Genomic DNA, 26770 nt, shown 5'->3' with positions numbered 1-26770 from the left:
AGAGAAACCAACCCAAAAAGTTTGGTTGATTAGTCTGTGGCATTCTTTTAAACTGTTGCTTATGGCGGTCTCTGTGAGCTTCTCAGTGACATTCAGCCATCCAGGTATCCCGCCTGCAGTAGACGGAATGTGGCAATGGAACGCTGGCTGCGCGTGTCATAATAGGCTCTGAGCCTTTATATACCTGCGCACAGCAGCAGCCACCTTCAGTCTGCTGCTGGACAGCCAGCAGCAGCAGCAGCAGGAGAGGTAATTAATCAGCAACCCTCCTGCTAAGGGTAGACAGCTGCTCGTTCCACCCCCCCCCCGCCTTAATTGGTTCTCCTCCCTTCCAACGGTGTTGAGGCGGGTGGGAACAGCCGGGGGTTGAGGGTACTGTGCTAAAAGAGGTGGAGTTATGCAGATCTAAAACGCGTGGATTGCAGCAGCAGCAAGCCGAAAAGTGCAGGCATGTGAGGGATCTAGAGGTTGACAGCATGTCTTCTTAACGGGAGTCCAGGTGGCCATCTCCACAAATGGACTTTTCAGAATCCTTGGGTGGCACCGTAGTCGGAAACCAATTCTGGTTATCGCTTCTCGGCCTTTTGGCTAAGATCAAGTGTAGTATCTGTTCTTATCAGTTTAATATCTGATACGTCCCCTATCTGGGGACCATATATTAAATGGATTTTTAGAACAGGGAGATGGAAAAAGAGCTTGCTCTGTCCACTCCACGCATTGACCTGGTATTGCAGTATCTCCAGGACCGGGACACCCCTTCTTTAATGCAGTTTCTAAAATCAGAAAGAATTGAATTCAATGCTTTTTGTTCATTTTGCTTGTTTGTCGGATTTTGGGATGGACTCTTTGGCTTTGCTTTTCTTCTCCTCATTGGATTTTTCATGTTAAAAGTTGCAGAAGCCAGATGACAAGCTCATTTTGGTTCAACTTCAGCAACTGTGCATTGCATTGCCATGTAATGTAATGTAATGCAATGCTATCTATCTAGCTCTCCCTCTATACTTCCTTTTGGATAAACAGACATATTAGGCAAGCATTTTGGAGCTTTCACCTAAATAACTACAGGTGGTGAGATAAGCTGCACAATATAATTGACCTTTCAGTATATTGTTGCACACACACCATCTATTTAGCAAATGCCCTTGTTATCAACAGCAGCCTTTTAAACTCACCTGAGCTAACAGGTATGTGAGCTGGTTACTCTGCTGCACTTAAAATTTCTTTTTTGGTTTGCTACAATGCCTTTTCTGAAACGTTGTCTCCCTCTGCTGGAACACTGACTTCTTTCATTTATTGCCTGCAGACTATAAAAGAGAAACCAACCCAAAAAGTTTGGTTGATTAGTCTGTGGCATTCTTTTAAACTGTTGCTTATGGCGGTCTCTGTGAGCTTCTCAGTGACATTCAGCCATCCAGGTATCACGCCTGCAGTAGACGGAATGTGGCAATGGAACGCTGGCTGCGCGTGTCATAATAGGCTCTGAGCCTTTATATACCTGCGCACAGCAGCAGCCACCTTCAGTCTGCTGCTGGACAGCCAGCAGCAGCAGCAGCAGGAGAGGTAATTAATCAGCAACCCTCCTGCTAAGGGTAGACAGCTGCTCGTTCCACCCCCCCCCCCCGCCTTAATTGGTTCTCCTCCCTTCCAACGGTGTTGAGGCGGGTGGGAACAGCCGGGGGTTGAGGGTACTGTGCTAAAAGAGGTGGAGTTATGCAGATCTAAAACGCGTGGATTGCAGCAGCAGCAAGCCGAAAAGTGCAGGCATGTGAGGGATCTAGAGGTTGACAGCATGTCTTCTTAACGGGAGTCCAGGTGGCCATCTCCACAAATGGACTTTTCAGAATCCTTGGGTGGCACCGTAGTCGGAAACCAATTCTGGTTATCGCTTCTCGGCCTTTTGGCTAAGATCAAGTGTAGTATCTGTTCTTATCAGTTTAATATCTGATACGTCCCCTATCTGGGGACCATATATTAAATGGATTTTTAGAACAGGGAGATGGAAAAAGAGCTTGCTCTGTCCACTCCACGCATTGACCTGGTATTGCAGTATCTCCAGGACCGGTGCACCCCTTCTTTAATGCAATTTCTAAAATCAGAAAGAATTGAATTCAATGCTTTTTGTTCATTTTGCTTGTTTGTCGGATTTTGGGATGGACTCTTTGGCTTTGCTTTTCTTCTCCTCATTGGATTTTTCATGTTAAAAGTTGCAGAAGCCAGATGACAAGCTCATTTTGGTTCAACTTCAGCAACTGTGCATTGCATTGCCATGTAATGTAATGTAATGCAATGCTACCTATCTAGCTCTCCCTCTATACTTCCTTTTGGATAAACAGACATATTAGGCAAGCATTTTGGAGCTTTCACCTAAATAACTACAGGTGGTGAGATAAGCTGCACAATATAATTGACCTTTCAGTATATTGTTGCACACACACCATCTATTTAGCAAATGCCCTTGTTATCAACAGCAGCCTTTTAAACTCACCTGAGCTAACAGGTATGTGAGCTGGTTACTCTGCTGCGCTTAAAATTTCTTTTTTGGTTTGCTACAATGCCTTTTCTGAAACGTTGTCTCCCTCTGCTGGAACACTGACTTCTTTCATTTAATGCCTGCAGACTATAAAAGAGAAACCAACCCAAAAAGTTTGGTTGATTAGTCTGTGGCATTCTTTTAAACTGTTGCTTATGGCGGTCTCTGTGAGCTTCTCAGTGACATTCAGCCATCCAGGTATCCCGCCTGCAGTAGACGGAATGTGGCAATGGAACGCTGGCTGCGCGTGTCATAATAGGCTCTGAGCCTTTATATACCTGCGCACAGCAGCAGCCACCTTCAGTCTGCTGCTGGACAGCCAGCAGCAGCAGCAGCAGGAGAGGTAATTAATCAGCAACCCTCCTGCTAAGGGTAGACAGCTGCTCGTTCCACCCCCCCCCCGCCTTAATTGGTTCTCCTCCCTTCCAACGGTGTTGAGGCGGGTGGGAACAGCCGGGGGTTGAGGGTACTGTGCTAAAAGAGGTGGAGTTATGCAGATCTAAAACGCGTGGATTGCAGCAGCAGCAAGCCGAAAAGTGCAGGCATGTGAGGGATCTAGAGGTTGACAGCATGTCTTCTTAACGGGAGTCCAGGTGGCCATCTCCACAAATGGACTTTTCAGAATCCTTGGGTGGCACCGTAGTCGGAAACCAATTCTGGTTATCGCTTCTCGGCCTTTTGGCTAAGATCAAGTGTAGTATCTGTTCTTATCAGTTTAATATCTGATACGTCCCCTATCTGGGGACCATATATTAAATGGATTTTTAGAACAGGGAGATGGAAAAAGAGCTTGCTCTGTCCACTCCACGCATTGACCTGGTATTGCAGTATCTCCAGGACCGGTGCACCCCTTCTTTAATGCAGTTTCTAAAATCAGAAAGAATTGAATTCAATGCTTTTTGTTCATTTTGCTTGTTTGTCGGATTTTGGGATGGACTCTTTGGCTTTGCTTTTCTTCTCCTCATTGGATTTTTCATGTTAAAAGTTGCAGAAGCCAGATGACAAGCTCATTTTGGTTCAACTTCAGCAACTGTGCATTGCATTGCCATGTAATGTAATGTAATGCAATGCTATCTATCTAGCTCTCCCTCTATACTTCCTTTTGGATAAACAGACATATTAGGCAAGCATTTTGGAGCTTTCACCTAAATAACTACAGGTGGTGAGATAAGCTGCACAATATAATTGACCTTTCAGTATATTGTTGCACACACACCATCTATTTAGCAAATGCCCTTGTTATCAACAGCAGCCTTTTAAACTCACCTGAGCTAACAGGTATGTGAGCTGGTTACTCTGCTGCGCTTAAAATTTCTTTTTTGGTTTGCTACAATGCCTTTTCTGAAACGTTGTCTCCCTCTGCTGGAACACTGACTTCTTTCATTTAATGCCTGCAGACTATAAAAGAGAAACCAACCCAAAAAGTTTGGTTGATTAGTCTGTGGCATTCTTTTAAACTGTTGTTTATGGCGGTCTCTGTGAGCTTCTCAGTGACATTCAGCCATCCAGGTATCCCGCCTGCAGTAGACGGAATGTGGCAATGGAACGCTGGCTGCGCGTGTCATAATAGGCTCTGAGCCTTTATATACCTGCGCACAGCAGCAGCCACCTTCAGTCTGCTGCTGGACAGCCATCAGCAGCAGCAGCAGGAGAGGTAATTAATCAGCAACCCTCCTGCTAAGGGTAGACAGCTGCTCGTTCCACCCCCCCCCCCCGCCTTAATTGGTTCTCCTCCCTTCCAACGGTGTTGAGGCGGGTGGGAACAGCCGGGGGTTGAGGGTACTGTGCTAAAAGAGGTGGAGTTATGCAGATCTAAAACGCGTGGATTGCAGCAGCAGCAAGCCGAAAAGTGCAGGCATGTGAGGGATCTAGAGGTTGACAGCATGTCTTCTTAACGGGAGTCCAGGTGGCCATCTCCACAAATGGACTTTTCAGAATCCTTGGGTGGCACCGTAGTCGGAAACCAATTCTGGTTATCGCTTCTCGGCCTTTTGGCTAAGATCAAGTGTAGTATCTGTTCTTATCAGTTTAATATCTGATACGTCCCCTATCTGGGGACCATATATTAAATGGATTTTTAGAACAGGGAGATGGAAAAAGAGCTTGCTCTGTCCACTCCACGCATTGACCTGGTATTGCAGTATCTCCAGGACCGGTGCACCCCTTCTTTAATGCAGTTTCTAAAATCAGAAAGAATTTAATTCAATGCTTTTTGTTCATTTTGCTTGTTTGTCGGATTTTGGGATGGACTCTTTGGCTTTGCTTTTCTTCTCCTCATTGGATTTTTCATGTTAAAAGTTGCAGAAGCCAGATGACAAGCTCATTTTGGTTCAACTTCAGCAACTGTGCATTGCATTGCCATGTAATGTAATGTAATGCAATGCTATCTATCTAGCTCTCCCTCTATACTTCCTTTTGGATAAACAGACATATTAGGCAAGCATTTTGGAGCTTTCACCTAAATAACTACAGGTGGTGAGATAAGCTGCACAATATAATTGACCTTTCAGTATATTGTTGCACACACACCATCTATTTAGCAAATGCCCTTGTTATCAACAGCAGCCTTTTAAACTCACCTGAGCTAACAGGTATGTGAGCTGGTTACTCTGCTGCGCTTAAAATTTCTTTTTTGGTTTGCTACAATGCCTTTTCTGAAACGTTGTCTCCCTCTGCTGGAACACTGACTTCTTTCATTTAATGCCTGCAGACTATAAAAGAGAAACCAACCCAAAAAGTTTGGTTGATTAGTCTGTGGCATTCTTTTAAACTGTTGCTTATGGCGGTCTCTGTGAGCTTCTCAGTGACATTCAGCCATCCAGGTATCCCGCCTGCAGTAGACGGAATGTGGCAATGGAACGCTGGCTGCGCGTGTCATAATAGGCTCTGAGCCTTTATATACCTGCGCACAGCAGCAGCCACCTTCAGTCTGCTGCTGGACAGCCAGCAGCAGCAGCAGCAGGAGAGGTAATTAATCAGCAACCCTCCTGCTAAGGGTAGACAGCTGCTCGTTCCACCCCCCCCCCCCGCCTTAATTGGTTCTCCTCCCTTCCAACGGTGTTGAGGCGGGTGGGAACAGCCGGGGGTTGAGGGTACTGTGCTAAAAGAGGTGGAGTTATGCAGATCTAAAACGCGTGGATTGCAGCAGCAGCAAGCCGAAAAGTGCAGGCATGTGAGGGATCTAGAGGTTGACAGCATGTCTTCTTAACGGGAGTCCAGGTGGCCATCTCCACAAATGGACTTTTCAGAATCCTTGGGTGGCACCGTAGTCGGAAACCAATTCTGGTTATCGCTTCTCGGCCTTTTGGCTAAGATCAAGTGTAGTATCTGTTCTTATCAGTTTAATATCTGATACGTCCCCTATCTGGGGACCATATATTAAATGGATTTTTAGAACAGGGAGATGGAAAAAGAGCTTGCTCTGTCCACTCCACGCATTGACCTGGTATTGCAGTATCTCCAGGACCGGTGCACCCCTTCTTTAATGCAGTTTCTAAAATCAGAAAGAATTGAATTCAATGCTTTTTGTTCATTTTGCTTGTTTGTCGGATTTTGGGATGGACTCTTTGGCTTTGCTTTTCTTCTCCTCATTGGATTTTTCATGTTAAAAGTTGCAGAAGCCAGATGACAAGCTCATTTTGGTTCAACTTCAGCAACTGTGCATTGCATTGCCATGTAATGTAATGTAATGCAATGCTATCTATCTAGCTCTCCCTCTATACTTCCTTTTGGATAAACAGACATATTAGGCAAGCATTTTGGAGCTTTCACCTAAATAACTACAGGTGGTGAGATAAGCTGCACAATATAATTGACCTTTCAGTATATTGTTGCACACACACCATCTATTTAGCAAATGCCCTTGTTATCAACAGTAGCCTTTTAAACTCACCTGAGCTAACAGGTATGTGAGCTGGTTACTCTGCTGCGCTTAAAATTTCTTTTTTGGTTTGCTACAATGCCTTTTCTGAAACGTTGTCTCCCTCTGCTGGAACACTGACTTCTTTCATTTAATGCCTGCAGACTATAAAAGAGAAACCAACCCAAAAAGTTTGGTTGATTAGTCTGTGGCATTCTTTTAAACTGTTGCTTATGGCGGTCTCTGTGAGCTTCTCAGTGACATTCAGCCATCCAGGTATCCCGCCTGCAGTAGACGGAATGTGGCAATTGAACGCTGGCTGCGCGTGTCATAATAGGCTCTGAGCCTTTATATACCTGCGCACAGCAGCAGCCACCTTCAGTCTGCTGCTGGACAGCCAGCAGCAGCAGCAGCAGGAGAGGTAATTAATCAGCAACCCTCCTGCTAAGGGTAGACAGCTGCTCGTTCCACCCCCCCCCCCGCCTTAATTGGTTCTCCTCCCTTCCAACGGTGTTGAGGCGGGTGGGAACAGCCGGGGGTTGAGGGTACTGTGCTAAAAGAGGTGGAGTTATGCAGATCTAAAACGCGTGGATTGCAGCAGCAGCAAGCCGAAAAGTGCAGGCATGTGAGGGATCTAGAGGTTGACAGCATGTCTTCTTAACGGGAGTCCAGGTGGCCATCTCCACAAATGGACTTTTCAGAATCCTTGGGTGGCACCGTAGTCGGAAACCAATTCTGGTTATCGCTTCTCGGCCTTTTGGCTAAGATCAAGTGTAGTATCTGTTCTTATCAGTTTAATATCTGATACGTCCCCTATCTGGGGACCATATATTAAATGGATTTTTAGAACAGGGAGATGGAAAAAGAGCTTGCTCTGTCCACTCCACGCATTGACCTGGTATTGCAGTATCTCCAGGACCGGTGCACCCCTTCTTTAATGCAATTTCTAAAATCAGAAAGAATTGAATTCAATGCTTTTTGTTCATTTTGCTTTTTTGTCGGATTTTGGGATGGACTCTTTGGCTTTGCTTTTCTTCTCCTCATTGGATTTTTCATGTTAAAAGTTGCAGAAGCCAGATGACAAGCTCATTTTGGTTCAACTTCAGCAACTGTGCATTGCATTGCCATGTAATGTAATGTAATGCAATGCTATCTATGTAGCTCTCCCTCTATACTTCCTTTTGGATAAACAAACATATTAGGCAAGCATTTTGGAGCTTTCACCTAAATAACTACAGGTGGTGAGATAAGCTGCACAATATAATTGACCTTTCAGTATATTGTTGCACACACACCATCTATTTAGCAAATGCCCTTGTTATCAACAGCAGCCTTTTAAACTCACCTGAGCTAACAGGTATGTGAGCTGGTTACTCTGCTGCGCTTAAAATTTCTTTTTTGGTTTGCTACAATGCCTTTTCTGAAACGTTGTCTCCCTCTGCTGGAACACTGACTTCTTTCATTTAATGCCTGCAGACTATAAAAGAGAAACCAACCCAAAAAGTTTGGTTGATTAGTCTGTGGCATTCTTTTAAACTGTTGCTTATGGCGGTCTCTGTGAGCTTCTCAGTGACATTCAGCCATCCAGGTATCCCGCCTGCAGTAGACGGAATGTGGCAATGGAACGCTGGCTGCGCGTGTCATAATAGGCTCTGAGCCTTTATATACCTGCGCACAGCAGCAGCCACCTTCAGTCTGCTGCTGGACAGCCAGCAGCAGCAGCAGCAGGAGAGGTAATTAATCAGCAACCCTCCTGCTAAGGGTAGACAGCTGCTCGTTCCACCCCCCCCCCCCGCCTTAATTGGTTCTCCTCCCTTCCAACGGTGTTGAGGCGGGTGGGAACAGCCGGGGGTTGAGGGTACTGTGCTAAAAGAGGTGGAGTTATGCAGATCTAAAACGCGTGGATTGCAGCAGCAGCAAGCCGAAAAGTGCAGGCATGTGAGGGATCTAGAGGTTGACAGCATGTCTTCTTAACGGGAGTCCAGGTGGCCATCTCCACAAATGGACTTTTCAGAATCCTTGGGTGGCACCGTAGTCGGAAACCAATTCTGGTTATCGCTTCTCGGCCTTTTGGCTAAGATCAAGTGTAGTATCTGTTCTTATCAGTTTAATATCTGATACGTCCCCTATCTGGGGACCATATATTAAATGGATTTTTAGAACAGGGAGATGGAAAAAGAGCTTGCTCTGTCCACTCCACGCATTGACCTGGTATTGCAGTATCTCCAGGACCGGTGCACCCCTTCTTTAATGCAGTTTCTAAAATCAGAAAGAATTGAATTCAATGCTTTTTGTTCATTTTGCTTGTTTGTCGGATTTTGGGATGGACTCTTTGGCTTTGCTTTTCTTCTCCTCATTGGATTTTTCATGTTAAAAGTTGCAGAAGCCAGATGACAAGCTCATTTTGGTTCAACTTCAGCAACTGTGCATTGCATTGCCATGTAATGTAATGTAATGCAATGCTATCTATCTAGCTCTCCCTCTATACTTCCTTTTGGATAAACAGACATATTAGGCAAGCATTTTGGAGCTTTCACCTAAATAACTACAGGTGGTGAGATAAGCTGCACAATATAATTGACCTTTCAGTATATTGTTGCACACACACCATCTATTTAGCAAATGCCCTTGTTATCAACAGCAGCCTTTTAAACTCACCTGAGCTAACAGGTATGTGAGCTGGTTACTCTGCTGCGCTTAAAATTTCTTTTTTGGTTTGCTACAATGCCTTTTCTGAAACGTTGTCTCCCTCTGCTGGAACACTGACTTCTTTCATTTAATGCCTGCAGACTATAAAAGAGAAACCAACCCAAAAAGTTTGGTTGATTAGTCTGTGGCATTCTTTTAAACTGTTGCTTATGGCGGTCTCTGTGAGCTTCTCAGTGACATTCAGCCATCCAGGTATCCCGCCTGCAGTAGACGGAATGTGGCAATGGAACGCTGGCTGCGCGTGTCATAATAGGCTCTGAGCCTTTATATACCTGCGCACAGCAGCAGCCACCTTCAGTCTGCTGCTGGACAGCCAGCAGCAGCAGCAGCAGGAGAGGTAATTAATCAGCAACCCTCCTGCTAAGGGTAGACAGCTGCTCGTTCCACCCCCCCCCCCGCCTTAATTGGTTCTCCTCCCTTCCAACGGTGTTGAGGCGGGTGGGAACAGCCGGGGGTTGAGGGTACTGTGCTAAAAGAGGTGGAGTTATGCAGATCTAAAACGCGTGGATTGCAGCAGCAGCAAGCCGAAAAGTGCAGGCATGTGAGGGATCTAGAGGTTGACAGCATGTCTTCTTAACGGGAGTCCAGGTGGCCATCTCCACAAATGGACTTTTCAGAATCCTTGGGTGGCACCGTAGTCGGAAACCAATTCTGGTTATCGCTTCTCGGCCTTTTGGCTAAGATCAAGTGTAGTATCTGTTCTTATCAGTTTAATATCTGATACGTCCCCTATCTGGGGACCATATATTAAATGGATTTTTAGAACAGGGAGATGGAAAAAGAGCTTGCTCTGTCCACTCCACGCATTGACCTGGTATTGCAGTATCTCCAGGACCGGTGCACCCCTTCTTTAATGCAGTTTCTAAAATCAGAAAGAATTGAATTCAATGCTTTTTGTTCATTTTGCTTTTTTGTCGGATTTTGGGATGGACTCTTTGGCTTTGCTTTTCTTCTCCTCATTGGATTTTTCATGTTAAAAGTTGCAGAAGCCAGATGACAAGCTCATTTTGGTTCAACTTCAGCAACTGTGCATTGCATTGCCATGTAATGTAATGTAATGCAATGCTATCTATCTAGCTCTCCCTCTATACTTCCTTTTGGATAAACAAACATATTAGGCAAGCATTTTGGAGCTTTCACCTAAATAACTACAGGTGGTGAGATAAGCTGCACAATATAATTGACCTTTCAGTATATTGTTGCACACACACCATCTATTTAGCAAATGCCCTTGTTATCAACAGCAGCCTTTTAAACTCACCTGAGCTAACAGGTATGTGAGCTGGTTACTCTGCTGCGCTTAAAATTTCTTTTTTGGTTTGCTACAATGCCTTTTCTGAAACGTTGTCTCCCTCTGCTGGAACACTGACTTCTTTCATTTAATCCCTGCAGACTATAAAAGAGAAACCAACCCAAAAAGTTTGGTTGATTAGTCTGTGGCATTCTTTTAAACTGTTGCTTATGGCGGTCTCTGTGAGCTTCTCAGTGACATTCAGCCATCCAGGTATCCCGCCTGCAGTAGACGGAATGTGGCAATGGAACGCTGGCTGCGCGTGTCATAATAGGCTCTGAGCCTTTATATACCTGCGCACAGCAGCAGCCACCTTCAGTCTGCTGCTGGACAGCCAGCAGCAGCAGCAGCAGGAGAGGTAATTAATCAGCAACCCTCCTGCTAAGGGTAGACAGCTGCTCGTTCCACCCCCCCCCCCGCCTTAATTGGTTCTCCTCCCTTCCAACGGTGTTGAGGCGGGTGGGAACAGCCGGGGGTTGAGGGTACTGTGCTAAAAGAGGTGGAGTTATGCAGATCTAAAACGCGTGGATTGCAGCAGCAGCAAGCCGAAAAGTGCAGGCATGTGAGGGATCTAGAGGTTGACAGCATGTCTTCTTAACGAGAGTCCAGGTGGCCATCTCCACAAATGGACTTTTCAGAATCCTTGGGTGGCACCGTAGTCGGAAACCAATTCTGGTTATCGCTTCTCGGCCTTTTGGCTAAGATCAAGTGTAGTATCTGTTCTTATCAGTTTAATATCTGATACGTCCCCTATCTGGGGACCATATATTAAATGGATTTTTAGAACAGGGAGATGGAAAAAGAGCTTGCTCTGTCCACTCCACGCATTGACCTGGTATTGCAGTATCTCCAGGACCGGTGCACCCCTTCTTTAATGCAGTTTCTAAAATCAGAAAGAATTGAATTCAATGCTTTTTGTTCATTTTGCTTGTTTGTCGGATTTTGGGATGGACTCTTTGGCTTTGCTTTTCTTCTCCTCATTGGATTTTTCATGTTAAAAGTTGCAGAAGCCAGATGACAAGCTCATTTTGGTTCAACTTCAGCAACTGTGCATTGCATTGCCATGTAATGTAATGTAATGCAATGCTATCTATCTAGCTCTCCCTCTATACTTCCTTTTGGATAAACAGACATATTAGGCAAGCATTTTGGAGCTTTCACCTAAATAACTACAGGTGGTGAGATAAGCTGCACAATATAATTGACCTTTCAGTATATTGTTGCACACACACCATCTATTTAGCAAATGCCCTTGTTATCAACAGCAGCCTTTTAAACTCACCTGAGCTAACAGGTATGTGAGCTGGTTACTCTGCTGCGCTTAAAATTTCTTTTTTGGTTTGCTACAATGCCTTTTCTGAAACGTTGTCTCCCTCTGCTGGAACACTGACTTCTTTCATTTAATGCCTGCAGACTATAAAAGAGAAACCAACCCAAAAAGTTTGGTTGATTAGTCTGTGGCATTCTTTTAAACTGTTGCTTATGGCGGTCTCTGTGAGCTTCTCAGTGACATTCAGCCATCCAGGTATCCCGCCTGCAGTAGACGGAATGTGGCAATGGAACGCTGGCTGCGCGTGTCATAATAGGCTCTGAGCCTTTATATACCTGCGCACAGCAGCAGCCACCTTCAGTCTGCTGCTGGACAGCCAGCAGCAGCAGCAGCAGGAGAGGTAATTAATCAGCAACCCTCCTGCTAAGGGTAGACAGCTGCTCGTTCCACCCCCCCCCCCCCCGCCTTAATTGGTTCTCCACCCTTCCAACGGTGTTGATGCGGGTGGGAACAGCCGGGGGTTGAGGGTACTGTGCTAAAAGAGGTGGAGTTATGCAGATCTAAAACGCGTGGATTGCAGCAGCAGCAAGCCGAAAAGTGCAGGCATGTGAGGGATCTAGAGATTGACAGCATGTCTTCTTAACGAGAGTCCAGGTGGCCATCTCCACAAATGGACTTTTCAGAATCCTTGGGTGGCACCGTAGTCGGAAACCAATTCTGGTTATCGCTTCTCGGCCTTTTGGCTAAGATCAAGTGTAGTATCTGTTCTTATCAGTTTAATATCTGATACGTCCCCTATCTGGGGACCATATATTAAATGGATTTTTAGAACAGGGAGATGGAAAAAGAGCTTGCTCTGTCCACTCCACGCATTGACCTGGTATTGCAGTATCTCCAGGACCGGTGCACCCCTTCTTTAATGCAGTTTCTAAAATCAGAAAGAATTGAATTCAATGCTTTTTGTTCATTTTGCTTGTTTGTCGGATTTTGGGATGGACTCTTTGGCTTTGCTTTTCTTCTCCTCATTGGATTTTTCATGTTAAAAGTTGCAGAAGCCAGATGACAAGCTCATTTTGGTTCAACTTCAGCAACTGTGCATTGCATTGCCATGTAATGTAATGTAATGCAATGCTATCAATCTAGCTCTCCCTCTATACTTCCTTTTGGATAAACAGACATATTAGGCAAGCATTTTGGAGCTTTCACCTAAATAACTACAGGTGGTGAGATAAGCTGCACAATATAATTGACCTTTCAGTATATTGTTGCACACACACCATCTATTTAGCAAATGCCCTTGTTATCAACAGCAGCCTTTTAAACTCACCTGAGCTAACAGGTATGTGAGCTGGTTACTCTGCTGCGCTTAAAATTTCTTTTTTGGTTTGCTACAATGCCTTTTCTGAAACGTTGTCTCCCTCTGCTTGAACACTGACTTCTTTCATTTAATGCCTGCAGACTATAAAAGAGAAACCAACCCAAAAAGTTTGGTTGATTAGTCTGTGGCATTCTTTTAAACTGTTGCTTATGGCGGTCTCTGTGAGCTTCTCAGTGACATTCAGCCATCCAGGTATCACGCCTGCAGTAGACGGAATGTGGCAATGGAACGCTGGCTGCGCGTGTCATAATAGGCTCTGAGCCTTTATATACCTGCGCACAGCAGCAGCCACCTTCAGTCTGCTGCTGGACAGCCAGCAGCAGCAGGAGAGGTAATTAATCAGCAACCCTCCTGCTAAGGGTAGACAGCTGCTCGTTCCACCCCCCCCCCCCCCCGCCTTAATTGGTTCTCCTCCCTTCCAACGGTGTTGATGCGGGTGGGAACAGCCGGGGGTTGAGGGTACTGTGCTAAAAGAGGTGGAGTTATGCAGATCTAAAACGCGTGGATTGCAGCAGCAGCAAGCCGAAAAGTGCAGGCATGTGAGGGATCTAGAGGTTGACAGCATGTCTTCTTAGCGGGAGTCCAGGTGGCCATCTCCACAAATGGACTTTTCAGAATCCTTGGGTGGCACCGTAGTCGGAAACCAATTCTGGTTATCGCTTCTCGGCCTTTTGGCTAAGATCAAGTGTAGTATCTGTTCTTATCAGTTTAATATCTGATACGTCCCCTATCTGGGGACCATATATTAAATGGATTTTTAGAACAGGGAGATGGAAAAAGAGCTTGCTCTGTCCACTCCACGCATTGACCTGGTATTGCAGTATCTCCAGGACCGGTGCACCCCTCCTTTAATGCAGTTTCTAAAATCAGAAATAATTGAATTCAATGCTTTTTGTTCATTTTGCTTGTTTGTCGGATTTTGGGATGGACTCTTTGGCTTTGCTTTTCTTCTCCTCATTGGATTTTTCATGTTAAAAGTTGCAGAAGCCAGATGACAAGCTCATTTTGGTTCAACTTCAGCAACTGTGCATTGCATTGCCATGTAATGTAATGTAATGCAATGCTATCTATCTAGCTCTCCCTCTATACTTCCTTTTGGATAAACAGACATATTAGGCAAGCATTTTGGAGCTTTCACCTAAATAACTACAGGTGGTGAGATAAGCTGCACAATATAATTGACCTTTCAGTATATTGTTGCACACACACCATCTATTTAGCAAATGCCCTTGTTATCAACAGCAGCCTTTTAAACTCACCTGAGCTAACAGGTATGTGAGCTGGTTACTCTGCTGCGCTTAAAATTTCTTTTTTGGTTTGCTACAATGCCTTTTCTGAAACATTGTCTCCCTCTGCTGGAACACTGACTTCTTTCATTTAATGCCTGCAGACTATAAAAGAGAAACCAACCCAAAAAGTTTGGTTGATTAGTCTGTGGCATTCTTTTAAACTGTTGCTTATGGCGGTCTCTGTGAGCTTCTCAGTGACATTCAGCCATCCAGGTATCCCGCCTGCAGTAGACGGAATGTGGCAATGGAACGCTGGCTGCGCGTGTCATAATAGGCTCTGAGCCTTTATATACCTGCGCACAGCAGCAGCCACCTTCAGTCTGCTGCTGGACAGCCAGCAGCAGCAGCAGGAGAGGTAATTAATCAGCAACCCTCCTGCTAAGGGTAGACAGCTGCTCGTTCCACCCCCCCCCCCGCCTTAATTGGTTCTCCTCCCTTCCAACGGTGTTGAGGCGGGTGGGAACAGCCGGGGGTTGAGGGTACTGTGCTAAAAGAGGTGGAGTTATGCAGATCTAAAACGCGTGGATTGCAGCAGCAGCAAGCCGAAAAGTGCAGGCATGTGAGGGATCTAGAGGTTGACAGCATGTCTTCTTAACGGGAGTCCAGGTGGCCATCTCCACAAATGGACTTTTCAGAATCCTTGGGTGGCACCGTAGTCGGAAACCAATTCTGGTTATCGCTTCTCGGCCTTTTGGCTAAGATCAAGTGTAGTATCTGTTCTTATCAGTTTAATATCTGATACGTCCCCTATCTGGGGACCATATATTAAATGGATTTTTAGAACAGGGAGATGGAAAAAGAGCTTGCTCTGTCCACTCCACGCATTGACCTGGTATTGCAGTATCTCCAGGACCGGTGCACCCCTTCTTTAATGCAGTTTCTAAAATCAGAAAGAATTGAATTCAATGCTTTTTGTTCATTTTGCTTGTTTGTCGGATTTTGGGATGGACTCTTTGGCTTTGCTTTTCTTCTCCTCATTGGATTTTTCATGTTAAAAGTTGCAGAAGCCAGATGACAAGCTCATTTTGGTTCAACTTCAGCAACTGTGCATTGCATTGCCATGTAATGTAATGTAATGCAATGCTATCTGTCTAGCTCTCCCTCTATACTTCCTTTTGGATAAACAGACATATTAGGCAAGCATTTTGGAGCTTTCACCTAAATAACTACAGGTGGTGAGATAAGCTGCACAATATAATTGACCTTTCAGTATATTGTTGCACACACACCATCTATTTAGCAAATGCCCTTGTTATCAACAGCAGCCTTTTAAACTCACCTGAGCTAACAGGTATGTGAGCTGGTTACTCTGCTGCGCTTAAAATTTCTTTTTTGGTTTGCTACAATGCCTTTTCTGAAACGTTGTCTCCCTCTGCTGGAACACTGACTTCTTTCATTTAATGCCTGCAGACTATAAAAGAGAAACCAACCCAAAAAGTTTGGTTGATTAGTCTGTGGCATTCTTTTAAACTGTTGCTTATGGCGGTCTCTGTGAGCTTCTCAGTGACATTCAGCCATCCAGGTATCCCGCCTGCAGTAGACGGAATGTGGCAATGGAACGCTGGCTGCGCGTGTCATAATAGGCTCTGAGCCTTTATATACCTGCGCACAGCAGCAGCCACCTTCAGTCTGCTGCTGGACAGCCAGCAGCAGCAGCAGCAGGAGAGGTAATTAATCAGCAACCCTCCTGCTAAGGGTAGACAGCTGCTCGTTCCACCCCCCCCCCCGCCTTAATTGGTTCTCCTCCCTTCCAACGGTGTTGAGGCGGGTGGGAACAGCCGGGGGTTGAGGGTACTGTGCTAAAAGAGGTGGAGTTATGCAGATCTAAAACGCGTGGATTGCAGCAGCAGCAAGCCGAAAAGTGCAGGCATGTGAGGGATCTAGAGGTTGACAGCATGTCTTCTTAACGGGAGTCCAGGTGGCCATCTCCACAAATGGACTTTTCAGAATCCTTGGGTGGCACCGTAGTCGGAAACCAATTCTGGTTATCGCTTCTCGGCCTTTTGGCTAAGATCAAGTGTAGTATCTGTTCTTATCAGTTTAATATCTGATACGTCCCCTATCTGGGGACCATATATTAAATGGATTTTTAGAACAGGGAGATGGAAAAAGAGCTTGCTCTGTCCACTCCACGCATTGACCTGGTATTGCAGTATCTCCAGGACCGGTGCACCCCTCCTTTAATGCAGTTTCTAAAATCAGAAAGAATTGAATTCAATGCTTTTTGTTCATTTTGCTTGTTTGTCGGATTTTGGGATGGACTCTTTGGCTTTGCTTTTCTTCTCCTCATTGGATTTTTCATGTTAAAAGTTGCAGAAGCCAGATGACAAGCTCATTTTGGTTCAACTTCAGCAACTGTGCATTGCATTGCCATGTAATGTAATGTAATGCAATGCTATCTATCTAGCTCTCCCTCTATACTTCCTTTTGGATAAACAGACATATTAGGCAAGCATTTTGGAGCTTTCACCTAAATAACTACAGGTGGTGAGATAAGCTGCACAATATAATTGACCTTTCAGTATATTGTTGCACACACACCATCTATTTAGCAAATGCCCTTGTTATCAACAGCAGCCTTTTAAACTCACCTGAGCTAACAGGTATGTGAGCTGGTTACTCTGCTGCGCTTAAAATTTCTTTTTTGGTTTGCTACAATGCCTTTTCTGAAACGTTGTCTCCCTCTGCTGGAACACTGACTTCTTTCATTTAATGCCTGCAGACTATAAAAGAGAAACCAACCCAAAAAGTTTGGTTGATTAGTCTGTGGCATTCTTTCAAACTGTTGCTTATGGCGGTCTCTGTGAGCTTCTCAGTGACATTCAGCCATCCAGGTATCCCGCCTGCAGTAGACGGAATGTGGCAATGGAACGCTGGCTGCGCGTGTCATAATAGGCTCTGAGCCTTTATATACCTGCGCACAGCAGCAGCCACCTTCAGTCTGCTGCTGGACAGCCAGCAGCAGCAGCAGGAGAGGTAATTAATCAGCAACCCTCCTGCTAAGGGTAGACAGCTGCTCGTTCCACCCCCCCCCCCCGCCTTAATTGGTTCTCCTCCCTTCCAACGGTGTTGAGGCGGGTGGGAACAGCCGGGGGTTGAGGGTACTGTGCTAAAAGAGGTGGAGTTATGCAGATCTAAAACGCGTGGATTGCAGCAGCAGCAAGCCGAAAAGTGCAGGCATGTGAGGGATCTAGAGGTTGACAGCATGTCTTCTTAACGGGAGTCCAGGTGGCCATCTCCACAAATGGACTTTTCAGAATCCTTGGGTGGCACCGTAGTCGGAAACCAATTCTGGTTATCGCTTCTCGGCCTTTTGGCTAAGATCAAGTGTAGTATCTGTTCTTATCAGTTTAATATCTGATACGTCCCCTATCTGGGGACCATATATTAAATGGATTTTTAGAACAGGGAGATGGAAAAAGAGCTTGCACTGTCCACTCCACGCATTGACCTGGTATTGCAGTATCTCCAGGACCGGTGCACCCCTTCTTTAATGCAGTTTCTAAAATCAGAAAGAATTGAATTCAATGCTTTTTGTTCATTTTGCTTGTTTGTCGGATTTTGGGATGGACTCTTTGGCTTTGCTTTTCTTCTCCTCATTGGATTTTTCATGTTAAAAGTTGCAGAAGCCAGATGACAAGCTCATTTTGGTTCAACTTCAGCAACTGTGCATTGCATTGCCATGTAATGTAATGTAATGCAATGCTATCTGTCTAGCTCTCCCTCTATACTTCCTTTTGGATAAACAGACATATTAGGCAAGCATTTTGGAGCTTTCACCTAAATAACTACAGGTGGTGAGATAAGCTGCACAATATAATTGACCTTTCAGTATATTGTTGCACACACACCATCTATTTAGCAAATGCCCTTGTTATCAACAGCAGCCTTTTAAACTCACCTGAGCTAACAGGTATGTGAGCTGGTTACTCTGCTGCGCTTAAAATTTCTTTTTTGGTTTGCTACAATGCCTTTTCTGAAACGTTGTCTCCCTCTGCTGGAACACTGACTTCTTTCATTTAATGCCTGCAGACTATAAAAGAGAAACCAACCCAAAAAGTTTGGTTGATTAGTCTGTGGCATTCTTTTAAACTGTTGCTTATGGCGGTCTCTGTGAGCTTCTCAGTGACATTCAGCCATCCAGGTATCCCGCCTGCAGTAGACGGAATGTGGCAATGGAACGCTGGCTGCGCGTGTCATAATAGGCTCTGAGCCTTTATATACCTGCGCACAGCAGCAGCCACCTTCAGTCTGCTGCTGGACAGCCAGCAGCAGCAGCAGCAGGAGAGGTAATTAATCAGCAACCCTCCTGCTAAGGGTAGACAGCTGCTCGTTCCACCCCCCCCCCCGCCTTAATTGGTTCTCCTCCCTTCCAACGGTGTTGAGGCGGGTGGGAACAGCCGGGGGTTGAGGGTACTGTGCTAAAAGAGGTGGAGTTATGCAGATCTAAAACGCGTGGATTGCAGCAGCAGCAAGCCGAAAAGTGCAGGCATGTGAGGGATCTAGAGGTTGACAGCATGTCTTCTTAACGGGAGTCCAGGTGGCCATCTCCACAAATGGACTTTTCAGAATCCTTGGGTGGCACCGTAGTCGGAAACCAATTCTGGTTATCGCTTCTCGGCCTTTTGGCTAAGATCAAGTGTAGTATCTGTTCTTATCAGTTTAATATCTGATACGTCCCCTATCTGGGGACCATATATTAAATGGATTTTTAGAACAGGGAGATGGAAAAAGAGCTTGCTCTGTCCACTCCACGCATTGACCTGGTATTGCAGTATCTCCAGGACCGGTGCACCCCTTCTTTAATGCAGTTTCTAAAATCAGAAAGAATTGAATTCAATGCTTTTTGTTCATTTTGCTTGTTTGTCGGATTTTGGGATGGACTCTTTGGCTTTGCTTTTCTTCTCCTCATTGGATTTTTCATGTTAAAAGTTGCAGAAGCCAGATGACAAGCTCATTTTGGTTCAACTTCAGCAACTGTGCATTGCATTGCCATGTAATGTAATGTAATGCAATGCTATCTATCTAGCTCTCCCTCTATACTTCCTTTTGGATAAACAGACATATTAGGCAAGCATTTTGGAGCTTTCACCTAAATAACTACAGGTGGTGAGATAAGCTGCACAATATAATTGACCTTTCAGTATATTGTTGCACACACACCATTTATTTAGCAAATGCCCTTGTTATCAACAGCAGCCTTTTAAACTCACCTGAGCTAACAGGTATGTGAGCTGGTTACTCTGCTGCGCTTAAAATTTCTTTTTTGGTTTGCTACAATGCCTTTTCTGAAACGTTGTCTCCCTCTGCTGGAACACTGACTTCTTTCATTTAATGCCTGCAGACTATAAAAGAGAAACCAACCCAAAAAGTTTGGTTGATTAGTCTGTGGCATTCTTTTAAACTGTTGCTTATGGCGGTCTCTGTGAGCTTCTCAGTGACATTCAGCCATCCAGGTATCCCGCCTGCAGTAGACGGAATGTGGCAATGGAACGCTGGCTGCGCGTGTCATAATAGGCTCTGAGCCTTTATATACCTGCGCACAGCAGCAGCCACCTTCAGTCTGCTGCTGGACAGCCAGCAGCAGCAGCAGCAGGAGAGGTAATTAATCAGCAACCCTCCTGCTAAGGGTAGACAGCTGCTCGTTCCACCCCCCCCCCCGCCTTAATTGGTTCTCCTCCCTTCCAACGGTGTTGAGGCGGGTGGGAACAGCCGGGGGTTGAGGGTACTGTGCTAAAAGAGGTGGAGTTATGCAGATCTAAAACGCGTGGATTGCAGCAGCAGCAAGCCGAAAAGTGCAGGCATGTGAGGGATCTAGAGGTTGACAGCATGTCTTCTTAACGGGAGTCCAGGTGGCCATCTCCACAAATGGACTTTTCAGAATCCTTGGGTTGCACCGTAGTCGGAAACCAATTCTGGTTATCGCTTCTCGGCCTTTTGGCTAAGATCAAGTGTAGTATCTGTTCTTATCAGTTTAATATCTGATACGTCCCCTATCTGGGGACCATATATTAAATGGATTTTTAGAACAGGGAGATGGAAAAAGAGCTTGCTCTGTCCACTCCACGCATTGACCTGGTATTGCAGTATCTCCAGGACCGGTGCACCCCTTCTTTAATGCAGTTTCTAAAATCAGAAAGAATTGAATTCAATGCTTTTTGTTCATTTTGCTTGTTTGTCGGATTTTGGGATGGACTCTTTGGCTTTGCTTTTCTTCTCCTCATTGGATTTTTCATGTTAAAAGTTGCAGAAGCCAGATGACAAGCTCATTTTGGTTCAACTTCAGCAACTGTGCATTGCATTGCCATGTAATGTAATGTAATGCAATGCTATCTATCTAGCTCTCCCTCTATACTTCCTTTTGGATAAACAGACATATTAGGCAAGCATTTTGGAGCTTTCACCTAAATAACTACAGGTGGTGAGATAAGCTGCACAATATAATTGACCTTTCAGTATATTGTTGCACACACACCATCTATTTAGCAAATGCCCTTGTTATCAACAGCAGCCTTTTAAACTCACCTGAGCTAACAGGTATGTGAGCTGGTTACTCTGCTGCACTTAAAATTTCTTTTTTGGTTTGCTACAATGCCTTTTCTGAAACGTTGTCTCCCTCTGCTGGAACACTGACTTCTTTCATTTAATGCCTGCAGACTATAAAAGAGAAACCAACCCAAAAAGTTTGGTTGATTAGTCTGTGGCATTCTTTTAAACTGTTGCTTATGGCGGTCTCTGTGAGCTTCTCAGTGACATTCAGCCATCCAGGTATCCCGCCTGCAGTAGACGGAATGTGGCAATGGAACGCTGGCTGCGCGTGTCATAATAGGCTCTGAGCCTTTATATACCTGCGCACAGCAGCAGCCACCTTCAGTCTGCTGCTGGACAGCCATCAGCAGCAGCAGCAGGAGAGGTAATTAATCAGCAACCCTCCTGCTAAGGGTAGACAGCTGCTCGTTCCACCCCCCCCCCCGCCTTAATTGGTTCTCCTCCCTTCCAACGGTGTTGAGGCGGGTGGGAACAGCCGGGGGTTGAGGGTACTGTGCTAAAAGAGGTGGAGTTATGCAGATCTAAAACGCGTGGATTGCAGCAGCAGCAAGCCGAAAAGTGCAGGCATGTGAGGGATCTAGAGGTTGACAGCATGTCTTCTTAACGGGAGTCCAGGTGGCCATCTCCACAAATGGACTTTTCAGAATCCTTGGGTGGCACCGTAGTCGGAAACCAATTCTGGTTATCGCTTCTCGGCCTTTTGGCTAAGATCAAGTGTAGTATCTGTTCTTATCAGTTTAATATCTGATACGTCCCCTATCTGGGGACCATATATTAAATGGATTTTTAGAACAGGGAGATGGAAAAAGAGCTTGCTCTGTCCACTCCACGCATTGACCTGGTATTGCAGTATCTCCAGGACCGGTGCACCCCTTCTTTAATGCAGTTTCTAAAATCAGAAAGAATTGAATTCAATGCTTTTTGTTCATTTTGCTTGTTTGTCGGATTTTGGGATGGACTCTTTGGCTTTGCTTTTCTTCTCCTCATTGGATTTTTCATGTTAAAAGTTGCAGAAGCCAGATGACAAGCTCATTTTGGTTCAACTTCAGCAACTGTGCATTGCATTGCCATGTAATGTAATGTAATGCAATGCTATCTATCTAGCTCTCCCTCTATACTTCCTTTTGGATAAACAGACATATTAGGCAAGCATTTTGGAGCTTTCACCTAAATAACTACAGGTGGTGAGATAAGCTGCACAATATAATTGACCTTTCAGTATATTGTTGCACACACACCATCTATTTAGCAAATGCCCTTGTTATCAACAGCAGCCTTTTAAACTCACCTGAGCTAACAGGTATGTGAGCTGGTTACTCTGCTGCGCTTAAAATTTCTTTTTTGGTTTGCTACAATGCCTTTTCTGAAACGTTGTCTCCCTCTGCTGGAACACTGACTTCTTTCATTTAATGCCTGCAGACTATAAAAGAGAAACCAACCCAAAAAGTTTGGTTGATTAGTCTGTGGCATTCTTTTAAACTGTTGCTTATGGCGGTCTCTGTGAGCTTCTCAGTGACATTCAGCCATCCAGGTATCCCGCCTGCAGTAGACGGAATGTGGCAATGGAACGCTGGCTGCGCGTGTCATAATAGGCTCTGAGCCTTTATATACCTGCGCACAGCAGCAGCCACCTTCAGTCTGCTGCTGGACAGCCAGCAGCAGCAGCAGCAGGAGAGGTAATTAATCAGCAACCCTCCTGCTAAGGGTAGACAGCTGCTCGTTCCACCCCCCCCCCCCGCCTTAATTGGTTCTCCTCCCTTCCAACGGTGTTGAGGCGGGTGGGAACAGCCGGGGGTTGAGGGTACTGTGCTAAAAGAGGTGGAGTTATGCAGATCTAAAACGCGTGGATTGCAGCAGCAGCAAGCCGAAAAGTGCAGGCATGTGAGGGATCTAGAGGTTGACAGCATGTCTTCTTAACGGGAGTCCAGGTGGCCATCTCCACAAATGGACTTTTCAGAATCCTTGGGTGGCACCGTAGTCGGAAACCAATTCTGGTTATCGCTTCTCGGCCTTTTGGCTAAGATCAAGTGTAGTATCTGTTCTTATCAGTTTAATATCTGATACGTCCCCTATCTGGGGACCATATATTAAATGGATTTTTAGAACAGGGAGATGGAAAAAGAGCTTGCTCTGTCCACTCCACGCATTGACCTGGTATTGCAGTATCTCCAGGACCGGTGCACCCCTTCTTTAATGCAGTTTCTAAAATCAGAAAGAATTGAATTCAATGCTTTTTGTTCATTTTGCTTGTTTGTCGGATTTTGGGATGGACTCTTTGGCTTTGCTTTTCTTCTCCTCATTGGATTTTTCATGTTAAAAGTTGCAGAAGCCAGATGACAAGCTCATTTTGGTTCAACTTCAGCAACTGTGCATTGCATTGCCATGTAATGTAATGTAATGCAATGCTATCTGTCTAGCTCTCCCTCTATACTTCCTTTTGGATAAACAGACATATTAGGCAAGCATTTTGGAGCTTTCACCTAAATAACTACAGGTGGTGAGATAAGCTGCACAATATAATTGACCTTTCAGTATATTGTTGCACACACACCATCTATTTAGCAAATGCCCTTGTTATCAACAGCAGCCTTTTAAACTCACCTGAGCTAACAGGTATGTGAGCTGGTTACTCTGCTGCGCTTAAAATTTCTTTTTTGGTTTGCTACAATGCCTTTTCTGAAACGTTGTCTCCCTCTGCTGGAACACTGACTTCTTTCATTTAATGCCTGCAGACTATAAAAGAGAAACCAACCCAAAAAGTTTGGTTGATTAGTCTGTGGCATTCTTTTAAACTGTTGCTTATGGCGGTCTCTGTGAGCTTCTCAGTGACATTCAGCCATCCAGGTATCCCGCCTGCAGTAGACGGAATGTGGCAATGGAACGCTGGCTGCGCGTGTCATAATAGGCTCTGAGCCTTTATATACCTGCGCACAGCAGCAGCCACCTTCAGTCTGCTGCTGGACAGCCAGCAGCAGCAGCAGCAGGAGAGGTAATTAATCAGCAACCCTCCTGCTAAGGGTAGACAGCTGCTCGTTCCACCCCCCCCCCCGCCTTAATTGGTTCTCCTCCCTTCCAACGGTGTTGAGGCGGGTGGGAACAGCCGGGGGTTGAGGGTACTGTGCTAAAAGAGGTGGAGTTATGCAGATCTAAAACGCGTGGATTGCAGCAGCAGCAAGCCGAAAAGTGCAGGCATGTGAGGGATCTAGAGGTTGACAGCATGTCTTCTTAACGGGAGTCCAGGTGGCCATCTCCACAAATGGACTTTTCAGAATCCTTGGGTGGCACCGTAGTCGGAAACCAATTCTGGTTATCGCTTCTCGGCCTTTTGGCTAAGATCAAGTGTAGTATCTGTTCTTATCAGTTTAATATCTGATACGTCCCCTATCTGGGGACCATATATTAAATGGATTTTTAGAACAGGGAGATGGAAAAAGAGCTTGCTCTGTCCACTCCACGCATTGACCTGGTATTGCAGTATCTCCAGGACCGGTGCACCCCTTCTTTAATGCAGTTTCTAAAATCAGAAAGAATTGAATTCAATGCTTTTTGTTCATTTTGCTTGTTTGTCGGATTTTGGGATGGACTCTTTGGCTTTGCTTTTCTTCTCCTCATTGGATTTTTCATGTTAAAAGTTGCAGAAGCCAGATGACAAGCTCATTTTGGTTCAACTTCAGCAACTGTGCATTGCATTGCCATGTAATGTAATGTAATGCAATGCTATCTATCTAGCTCTCCCTCTATACTTCCTTTTGGATAAACAGACATATTAGGCAAGCATTTTGGAGCTTTCACCTAAATAACTACAGGTGGTGAGATAAGCTGCACAATATAATTGACCTTTCAGTATATTGTTGCACACACACCATTTATTTAGCAAATGCCCTTGTTATCAACAGCAGCCTTTTAAACTCACCTGAGCTAACAGGTATGTGAGCTGGTTACTCTGCTGCGCTTAAAATTTCTTTTTTGGTTTGCTACAATGCCTTTTCTGAAACGTTGTCTCCCTCTGCTGGAACACTGACTTCTTTCATTTAATGCCTGCAGACTATAAAAGAGAAACCAACCCAAAAAGTTTGGTTGATTAGTCTGTGGCATTCTTTTAAACTGTTGCTTATGGCGGTCTCTGTGAGCTTCTCAGTGACATTCAGCCATCCAGGTATCCCGCCTGCAGTAGACGGAATGTGGCAATGGAACGCTGGCTGCGCGTGTCATAATAGGCTCTGAGCCTTTATATACCTGCGCACAGCAGCAGCCACCTTCAGTCTGCTGCTGGACAGCCAGCAGCAGCAGCAGCAGGAGAGGTAATTAATCAGCAACCCTCCTGCTAAGGGTAGACAGCTGCTCGTTCCACCCCCCCCCCCGCCTTAATTGGTTCTCCTCCCTTCCAACGGTGTTGAGGCGGGTGGGAACAGCCGGGGGTTGAGGGTACTGTGCTAAAAGAGGTGGAGTTATGCAGATCTAAAACGCGTGGATTGCAGCAGCAGCAAGCCGAAAAGTGCAGGCATGTGAGGGATCTAGAGGTTGACAGCATGTCTTCTTAACGGGAGTCCAGGTGGCCATCTCCACAAATGGACTTTTCAGAATCCTTGGGTTGCACCGTAGTCGGAAACCAATTCTGGTTATCGCTTCTCGGCCTTTTGGCTAAGATCAAGTGTAGTATCTGTTCTTATCAGTTTAATATCTGATACGTCCCCTATCTGGGGACCATATATTAAATGGATTTTTAGAACAGGGAGATGGAAAAAGAGCTTGCTCTGTCCACTCCACGCATTGACCTGGTATTGCAGTATCTCCAGGACCGGTGCACCCCTTCTTTAATGCAGTTTCTAAAATCAGAAAGAATTGAATTCAATGCTTTTTGTTCATTTTGCTTGTTTGTCGGATTTTGGGATGGACTCTTTGGCTTTGCTTTTCTTCTCCTCATTGGATTTTTCATGTTAAAAGTTGCAGAAGCCAGATGACAAGCTCATTTTGGTTCAACTTCAGCAACTGTGCATTGCATTGCCATGTAATGTAATGTAATGCAATGCTATCTATCTAGCTCTCCCTCTATACTTCCTTTTGGATAAACAGACATATTAGGCAAGCATTTTGGAGCTTTCACCTAAATAACTACAGGTGGTGAGATAAGCTGCACAATATAATTGACCTTTCAGTATATTGTTGCACACACACCATCTATTTAGCAAATGCCCTTGTTATCAACAGCAGCCTTTTAAACTCACCTGAGCTAACAGGTATGTGAGCTGGTTACTCTGCTGCACTTAAAATTTCTTTTTTGGTTTGCTACAATGCCTTTTCTGAAACGTTGTCTCCCTCTGCTGGAACACTGACTTCTTTCATTTAATGCCTGCAGACTATAAAAGAGAAACCAACCCAAAAAGTTTGGTTGATTAGTCTGTGGCATTCTTTTAAACTGTTGCTTATGGCGGTCTCTGTGAGCTTCTCAGTGACATTCAGCCATCCAGGTATCCCGCCTGCAGTAGACGGAATGTGGCAATGGAACGCTGGCTGCGCGTGTCATAATAGGCTCTGAGCCTTTATATACCTGCGCACAGCAGCAGCCACCTTCAGTCTGCTGCTGGACAGCCATCAGCAGCAGCAGCAGGAGAGGTAATTAATCAGCAACCCTCCTGCTAAGGGTAGACAGCTGCTCGTTCCACCCCCCCCCCCGCCTTAATTGGTTCTCCTCCCTTCCAACGGTGTTGAGGCGGGTGGGAACAGCCGGGGGTTGAGGGTACTGTGCTAAAAGAGGTGGAGTTATGCAGATCTAAAACGCGTGGATTGCAGCAGCAGCAAGCCGAAAAGTGCAGGCATGTGAGGGATCTAGAGGTTGACAGCATGTCTTCTTAACGGGAGTCCAGGTGGCCATCTCCACAAATGGACTTTTCAGAA

General features: G+C 45.3%; 20 non-coding genes across 20 annotated transcripts; all 20 read left to right on the top strand.

Moving 5' to 3' along the window:
- The first annotated feature begins 568 nt into the window (after nt 1-568).
- LOC141185485 (U2 spliceosomal RNA) lies at nt 569-759 on the top strand. The gene has a single exon (XR_012260144.1). It is a non-coding gene; the product is annotated as a U2 spliceosomal RNA (small nuclear RNA).
- Nucleotides 760-1881: 1122 nt separating this feature from the next.
- On the top strand, nt 1882-2072 carry LOC141185331 (U2 spliceosomal RNA). The gene has a single exon (XR_012260004.1). It is a non-coding gene; the product is annotated as a U2 spliceosomal RNA (small nuclear RNA).
- A 1120-nt stretch (nt 2073-3192) lies between these two features.
- On the top strand, nt 3193-3383 carry LOC141185319 (U2 spliceosomal RNA). The gene has a single exon (XR_012259993.1). It is a non-coding gene; the product is annotated as a U2 spliceosomal RNA (small nuclear RNA).
- Nucleotides 3384-4505: 1122 nt separating this feature from the next.
- On the top strand, nt 4506-4696 carry LOC141185307 (U2 spliceosomal RNA). Its single transcript, XR_012259982.1, has one exon. It is a non-coding gene; the product is annotated as a U2 spliceosomal RNA (small nuclear RNA).
- Nucleotides 4697-5818: 1122 nt separating this feature from the next.
- LOC141185295 (U2 spliceosomal RNA) lies at nt 5819-6009 on the top strand. Its single transcript, XR_012259971.1, has one exon. It is a non-coding gene; the product is annotated as a U2 spliceosomal RNA (small nuclear RNA).
- A 1121-nt stretch (nt 6010-7130) lies between these two features.
- Nucleotides 7131-7321, top strand: LOC141185283 (U2 spliceosomal RNA). The gene has a single exon (XR_012259960.1). It is a non-coding gene; the product is annotated as a U2 spliceosomal RNA (small nuclear RNA).
- A 1122-nt stretch (nt 7322-8443) lies between these two features.
- Nucleotides 8444-8634, top strand: LOC141185271 (U2 spliceosomal RNA). The gene has a single exon (XR_012259949.1). It is a non-coding gene; the product is annotated as a U2 spliceosomal RNA (small nuclear RNA).
- Nucleotides 8635-9755: 1121 nt separating this feature from the next.
- LOC141185259 (U2 spliceosomal RNA) lies at nt 9756-9946 on the top strand. The gene has a single exon (XR_012259938.1). It is a non-coding gene; the product is annotated as a U2 spliceosomal RNA (small nuclear RNA).
- Nucleotides 9947-11067: 1121 nt separating this feature from the next.
- Nucleotides 11068-11258, top strand: LOC141185246 (U2 spliceosomal RNA). Its single transcript, XR_012259926.1, has one exon. It is a non-coding gene; the product is annotated as a U2 spliceosomal RNA (small nuclear RNA).
- A 1124-nt stretch (nt 11259-12382) lies between these two features.
- LOC141185234 (U2 spliceosomal RNA) lies at nt 12383-12573 on the top strand. The gene has a single exon (XR_012259915.1). It is a non-coding gene; the product is annotated as a U2 spliceosomal RNA (small nuclear RNA).
- Nucleotides 12574-13692: 1119 nt separating this feature from the next.
- LOC141191370 (U2 spliceosomal RNA) lies at nt 13693-13883 on the top strand. Its single transcript, XR_012265367.1, has one exon. It is a non-coding gene; the product is annotated as a U2 spliceosomal RNA (small nuclear RNA).
- A 1118-nt stretch (nt 13884-15001) lies between these two features.
- LOC141185221 (U2 spliceosomal RNA) lies at nt 15002-15192 on the top strand. Its single transcript, XR_012259904.1, has one exon. It is a non-coding gene; the product is annotated as a U2 spliceosomal RNA (small nuclear RNA).
- A 1121-nt stretch (nt 15193-16313) lies between these two features.
- On the top strand, nt 16314-16504 carry LOC141191369 (U2 spliceosomal RNA). The gene has a single exon (XR_012265366.1). It is a non-coding gene; the product is annotated as a U2 spliceosomal RNA (small nuclear RNA).
- Nucleotides 16505-17623: 1119 nt separating this feature from the next.
- LOC141184868 (U2 spliceosomal RNA) lies at nt 17624-17814 on the top strand. The gene has a single exon (XR_012259583.1). It is a non-coding gene; the product is annotated as a U2 spliceosomal RNA (small nuclear RNA).
- A 1121-nt stretch (nt 17815-18935) lies between these two features.
- On the top strand, nt 18936-19126 carry LOC141185209 (U2 spliceosomal RNA). The gene has a single exon (XR_012259893.1). It is a non-coding gene; the product is annotated as a U2 spliceosomal RNA (small nuclear RNA).
- A 1121-nt stretch (nt 19127-20247) lies between these two features.
- On the top strand, nt 20248-20438 carry LOC141185197 (U2 spliceosomal RNA). The gene has a single exon (XR_012259882.1). It is a non-coding gene; the product is annotated as a U2 spliceosomal RNA (small nuclear RNA).
- A 1121-nt stretch (nt 20439-21559) lies between these two features.
- Nucleotides 21560-21750, top strand: LOC141185185 (U2 spliceosomal RNA). Its single transcript, XR_012259871.1, has one exon. It is a non-coding gene; the product is annotated as a U2 spliceosomal RNA (small nuclear RNA).
- A 1122-nt stretch (nt 21751-22872) lies between these two features.
- LOC141185173 (U2 spliceosomal RNA) lies at nt 22873-23063 on the top strand. The gene has a single exon (XR_012259860.1). It is a non-coding gene; the product is annotated as a U2 spliceosomal RNA (small nuclear RNA).
- Nucleotides 23064-24184: 1121 nt separating this feature from the next.
- Nucleotides 24185-24375, top strand: LOC141185161 (U2 spliceosomal RNA). Its single transcript, XR_012259849.1, has one exon. It is a non-coding gene; the product is annotated as a U2 spliceosomal RNA (small nuclear RNA).
- Nucleotides 24376-25496: 1121 nt separating this feature from the next.
- On the top strand, nt 25497-25687 carry LOC141185149 (U2 spliceosomal RNA). The gene has a single exon (XR_012259838.1). It is a non-coding gene; the product is annotated as a U2 spliceosomal RNA (small nuclear RNA).
- The last annotated feature ends 1083 nt before the right edge of the window (nt 25688-26770 follow it).

The sequence above is a fragment of the Phyllobates terribilis genome, unplaced genomic scaffold, assembly GCF_046119375.1.
Source record: "Phyllobates terribilis strain yellow unplaced genomic scaffold, ASM4611937v1 Scaffold_40__1_contigs__length_11209783, whole genome shotgun sequence".
Taxonomy (NCBI): domain Eukaryota; kingdom Metazoa; phylum Chordata; class Amphibia; order Anura; family Dendrobatidae; genus Phyllobates; species Phyllobates terribilis.
The sequence above is the reverse complement of the archived record's forward strand: the minus strand, read 5'-3'. Positions and strand labels throughout refer to the sequence as shown.